Source organism: Nerophis lumbriciformis, linkage group LG11 (assembly GCF_033978685.3).
Source record: "Nerophis lumbriciformis linkage group LG11, RoL_Nlum_v2.1, whole genome shotgun sequence".
NCBI classification, from domain to species: Eukaryota; Metazoa; Chordata; class Actinopteri; order Syngnathiformes; family Syngnathidae; genus Nerophis; species Nerophis lumbriciformis.
In genome coordinates this window covers 20,376,971-20,383,512 of record NC_084558.2, presented here as the reverse complement: position 1 = coordinate 20,383,512, position 6,542 = coordinate 20,376,971, and positions in this window count along the sequence as shown.

The window sequence follows — 6,542 nt, the reverse complement described above, 5'->3', positions numbered from 1 at the left end:
TTCGTCTATAATTGTCCATGAGCAAGCAATGTTATGGTGCCTTATCGCCACCAACAGGAAGGAAGGAGTATTTTTACCGGACAGTACAGTAATACATTGCGCTATATCAGGGGTCGGGAACCTTTTTGGCTGAGAGAGCCATGACAGCCAAATATTTTAAAAATGTATTTCCGTGAGAGCCGTTTAATATTTTTTAACACTGAATACAACTAAATACGTGCATTTTTAAGTAAGACCAACATTTTTAGAGTATGATAAGTCTCTTATTCTTTTTAATAACATTGTTATTCTTAAGGTAACCAATAATTAATACATTACTTCTTACCATTAATGCGACTTCTGGTGCTGCATGGTTTTGTTGATGGCTTTGTAGTCTGGTTGGTACGTGGTTATTTTTAACACTGTGATTACCAGCGGAATTATTGATTACTTATCGTGTTAAGCAATGTCAGATAAGATTTATCCGAGAGCCAGATGCAGTCATCAAGGAGCCACATCTGGCTCGAGAGCCATAGGTTCCCTACCCCTGCGCTATATGGTTGATAAAATATGATATATTTGCACGTTATATTGTATTTTATTATAATAAACATGTTGAAAATATCTGTTTTGCTTGTTATTTTCAGACAAGTTTTAAGTATATTGTGTTCTATTGGTGTTTTAACTTGCCATGTTCACTTGTTTTTCTTGTTTCTTGTTTGTTTGATTTTTTTGTCCATGGTCCGTGCTTATGGTATGCTTGCAATGTGTAATGTATTGTGATTCATGTATTTTTTTTGTATCATGACCTGTTGAATGTTTACTGTACTAGCCTCGTATTACTACTTTTACTACAAGCAGGTAAACTTAAGTAGAAGAAAATGTAGCTACCTTGCCAAAGAAGTGCTTGTGCAGGAGAAGACATTGTAGGATTTCACCAAAAGGCTAACACTTGCTGTCATGAAGCTCTGCGCTGCTGACCTGTCTCCGCTCGGGATGGTCTCCTGCTGGCCCCACTATGGACTGGACTCTCACTATTATGTTGGATCCACTATAGACTGGACTCTCACAATATTATGCTAGATCCACTCGACATCCATTGCACCGGTCACCCGGGGGGTGTCCCCACATTTGCGGTCCCCTCCAAGGTTTCTAATTGTCCTATTGGGTTGAGTTTTTCCTTGCCCTGATGCGGAATCTGAGCCGAGGATGTCGTTGTGGCTTGTGCAGCCCTTTGAGACACTCGTGATTGAGGGCTATATAAGTAAACATTGATTGATTGATTGATTGATTGATTGATTGATAACCTGCCTTAGGACAACGGATGAAAATTAGCTATATAACATTGTTGCTGTATGTTCATGAATATACATTGTCCTAATTCAAATAAATAAATAAATGTTTGAGAGGGGTCACCTACAGCCTTCCTCAGAAGGTTATACAGAGGTGAAGAAATGATAATATGGTGCAAAATGTATTTGATTTCAGCAGTTCAACTAAGTTAAACTGACAATTTAAAGTCTTGAGCTGGAGTTTTTGCAGTTGTTTTTTTAAATAAAGCATGCCGGTATTTTAGAAAAAAAAATATAATTTTATTAGATATAAAAGGAGGTCAACCTATTTGATTCTGTAACGGACCTCCTGACCCTAACACTTGAATTTCAAATCAACGTCGCCCACTGAAATGAATTAAAATAAATGTAATCGATGTTGGCTCCCAAAAGAGCTCAATTTTAACATGTAACATGCCTTTAAAAAAACTTTCGATAAGAAATATTGTATAAAAACATTACAATGTAATACAGTACAAACAACTACAGTAGTTGTATGAAGTAAAGCAATAATAATGTACAGTTTTTACCTTGGAGAGTGGAGAGTGTCAAACACATCAGCAGCAGCTTTTCAATATTTTTATGAATAAATGTCCGCCTTTTATATATTATTTTACAGTCCTTGGCTGGCCTTAGACGCCTCCTGCTTCAGTATGGTGCAGACAAACAGTGATTTGCTCGTACTGCTTTGCCAAATTGACTACACAATCTGTCATGTTTTTGATGATTTATTTCTTTAATTCATTGAAGATTATTTGCTTCTTCTCAGCAATGACCTTTACACTCACATTCTTCATTCCAAAGGTTGGAAAACAATACATTATGGCAATCTTGAGCTAGTGAATGTTTTGGGCGGATATTACAGGGTTCACTGTGACATTTGCTAAGCCAACTAATGGCCGGGATGTTTGTAACTCAAATTTTGCTTGCAACTTAAGGTATAACAAATATCTGAAACAGCTCTTATCTTAAACACTCTCGAGATGGGCCGGTACAAATAAAAAAACAGAAGGAGAGTTTCATGATGAAGACCTCCTATCTGCCATAATGAATAGATTTATTGCAATATTGGGCAACACAGCTATTAACACAGTTCCCCAATATGCACATACTGTCTTGAATCATTACATCTACAACATATTAGAAATAGATGCACTCAAGAACTGTTATTGTCAACCGCTACAGCAGCGTTTCTTAACCATAGCGCCCATTGTTGGGCCTTGAGCGTCCCCTGGAGGGCCACCAAAAATATATGTTTCTCAGCTGTGGTTTGTATGGGCCGCAAAAAGCGCAAAAAAATATGACTAAAGCGGTGAAGCTCTATTTTTATTTGCACTAAATTTTTTTTGAGATTTTCTTTTAAGAAACATTCATTATTATTATTTAGTGTTAGTTTACAAACCCCGTTTCCATATGAGTTGGGAAATTGTGTTAGATGTAAATATAAACGGAATACAATGATTTGCAAATCATTTTCAACCCATATTCAGTTGAATATGCTACAAAGACAACATATTTGATGTTCAAACTGATAAACTTTTTTTTTTTTTGCAAATAATCATTAACTTTAGAATTTGATGCCAGCAACACGTGACAAAGAAGTTGGGAAATGTGGCAATAAATACTGATAAAGTTAAGGAATGCTCATCAAACACTTATTTGGAACATTCCACTGGTGAACAGGCAAATAGGGAACAGGTGGGTGCCATGATTGGGTATAAAAGTAGATTCCATGAAATGCTCAATCATTCACAAACAAGGATGGGGCAATTGTCACCACTTTGTCAACAAATGCGTGAGCAAATTGTTGAGCAGTTTAAGAAAAACCTTTGTCAACCAGCTATTGCATGGAATTTAGGGATTTCACCATCTACGGTCCGTAATATCATCAAAGGGTTCAGACAATCTGGAGAAATCACTGCACGTAAGCAGCTAAGCCCGTGACCTTCGATCCCTCAGGCTGTACTGCATCAACAAGCGACATCAGTGTGTAAAGGATATCACCACATGGGCTCAGGAACACTTCAGAAACCCACTGTCAGTAACTACAGTTGGTCGCTACATCTGTAAGTGCAAGTTAAAACTCTCCTATGCAAGGCGAAAACCGTTTATCAACAACACCCAGAAATGCCGTCGGCTTCGCTGGGCCTGAGCTCATCTAAGATGGACTGATACAAAGTGGAAAAGTGTTCTGTGGTCTGACGAGTCCACATTTCAAATTGTTTTTGGAAACTGTGGACGTCGTGTCCTCCAGAACAAAGAGGAAAAGAACCATCCGGATTGTTATAGGCGCAAAGTTGAAAAGCCAGCATCTGTGATGGTATGGGGGTGTATTAGTGCCCAAGACATGGGTAACTTACACATCTGTGAAGGCGCCATTAATGCTGAAAGGTACATACAGGTTTTGGAGCAACATATGTTGCCATCCAAGCAACATATGTTGCCATCCAAGCAACGTTACCATGGACGCCCCTGCTTATCCCGGCGATATAGCTCGGTTGGTAGAGCGGCCGTGCCAGCAACTTGAGGGTTTCAGGTTCGATCCCCGCATCCGCCATCCTAGTTACTGCCGTTGTGTCCTTGGGCAAGACACTTTACCCACCTGCTCCCAGTGCCACCCACACTGGTTTAAATGTAACTTAGATATTGTGTTTCACTATGTAAAGCGCTTTGAGTCACTAGAGAAAAGCGCTATATTATATGTTATATGGATATACAATTCACTTCACTTCACTTATTTCAGCAAGACAATGCCAAGCCACGTGTTACATCAACGTGGCTTCATAATAAAAGAGTGAGGGTACTAGACTGGCCTGCCTGTAGTCCAGACCTGTCTCCCATTGAAGATGTTTGCCGAATTATGAAGCCTAAAATACCACAACGCAGACCCCGGAGTGTTGAACAACTTAAGCTGTACATCAAGCAAGAATGGGAAAGAATTCCACCTGAGAAGCTTAAAAAATGTGTCTCCTCAGTTCCCAAACGTTTACTGAGTGTTGTTAAAAGGAAAGGCCATGTAACACAGTGGTGAACATGCCCTTTCCCAACTACTTTGGCACGTGTTGCAGCCATGAAATTCTAAGTTAATTATTATTTGCAAAAAAAAAAAAAGTTTATGAGTTTGAACATCAAACATCTTGTCTTTGTAGTGCATTCAACTGAATATGGGTTGAAAAGGATTTGCAAATCTTTGTATTCCGTTTATATTTACAAATTACACAATTTCCCAACTCATATGGAAACGGGGTTTGTAGTTAGAATGTATTTATTTTAGCACTGTGTAATTGCATGTAAAATTAGTTTTCTTTATTTTTTATGAGTCCCTTCTTTTCAGTGTATTTAATTAGTATTTATTTTTGTAGTCAGCCTGACTAATGATGATCTTTGTGATTAACACATGCTTTCATATCATTTGACAAGGTTGTATACTGTAAGTAGATTTGACATAATTATTAAATGCGACTAAAATCAAATGTAAGTTAATAATTCAGTGTTAATAGTTGAGTCGACCTTGAGCCCCTGTGTAGCGGAAAAGTTGTGCCCCGAGTTCAAAAGGGTTAAGAACCCCCTGTTCGACAGTATTGACAAGATGAAGAACATAACATTGACTAATGAAGAAGAAACAGACTTTTGGGGCATAAGAATTCACCACAATGACAACAGCAAAAAAATAACTATACTCGGAAAACCAACATACATTGACCAGTGTTTACTGAGGACTGCTGATCACCGGTCAGGAAGTTGTCACTCGGAACACTTTATGGACAAGCCAACTTCCTAACGGAGACAGGAAAATAAATTGCTCATTCATTGCAACTTGCCTTTCTCACTCAATTTTCTTGCCACAAACACTTAAAAAATCAGACCTTCCATGACAAAGGGAGTGGCAAGAAAGCATACCCGTGACAAATACTTTCATAAAGGCTGCTCTTTTTTTATCAAAGATCTGTCAAAGATTACTTTGTATTCCTAATGTAAAATTGCTTCAAAAATTAAATAACTGAAACTTCTTAAATAGATTGATAACAGGAGCTATTATTTATAAGTATTCATCCATCTATTTTCTACCGCTTGTCCCTTTCGGGGTCGCGGGGGGTGCTGGAGCCTATCTCGGCTGCATTCGGGCGGAAGGCGATGTACACCCTGGACAAGTCGCCATCTCATCACAGGGCCAACACAGATAGACAGACAACATTCACACACTAGGGCCAATTTAGTGTTGCCAATCAACCTATCCCCAGGTGCATGTCTTTGGAGGTGGGAGGAAGCCGGAGTACCCGGAGGGAACCCACGCAGTCACAGGGAGAACATGGCCTAGTGGTTAGAGTGTCCGCCCTGAGATCGGTAGGTTGTCAGTTCAAACCCCCGGCCGAGTCATACCAAAGACTATAAAAATGGGACCCATTACCTCCCTGTTTGGCACTCAGCATCAAGGGTTGGAATTGGGGGTTAAATCACCAAAAATGATTCCAGGGCACAGCACCGCTGCTGCCCACTGCTCCCCTCAACTCCCAGGGGGTGAACAAGGGGATGGGTCAAATGCAGAGGACAAATTTCACCACACCTAGTGTGTGTGTGACAATCATTGGTACTTTAACTTAACAAACTCTACACAGAAAGATCCCGAGCCCGGGATTTAACTCATGACCTTCGTATTGTGGCATACCCGTGACAAATACTTAGGCTGCTCTTTTTATTTTATTTTATCAAAGGTCTGTAAAAGTGCTTAAAAAATTAAATAACTGAAATTTCTGTATAAATTGATAAAATGAACTATTATTTATAAGTATGTCACTTTTAAAATGTTTACCTTGTCTGCTGTTCATATATTGTGGAATATTGCGATGCATCTTGTATTTTGTGCAAAACGAGAAACCTCTTAAATGTTTGAAAAAATACTGCCAATTGTCTTTGTTTTCTTCTGATTTTGCAAACTATTAGTCCCATATTGTAAAGGGAGCAAAACAAAACATGCTGATAAACCCAGTTAACTGACCTGTTTTTGAAAGACAATGTGACATATTTCAATCATTCACCTATTTTAAAGTTTACACGTGCTTTTTACAATACAGTAGCCGTAACAAAAATGATCAACCATATACCTGAAAACAGGACAGTCCTGTAAAAGTGCATCAAATGACTGCATGGTTATAATCACATGACAAAGTTTCCTCGTTAAATTGGAATAGCCTCTGTTGCTCATTCTGATTGGCTAGTAGTTAGAAAACAAAA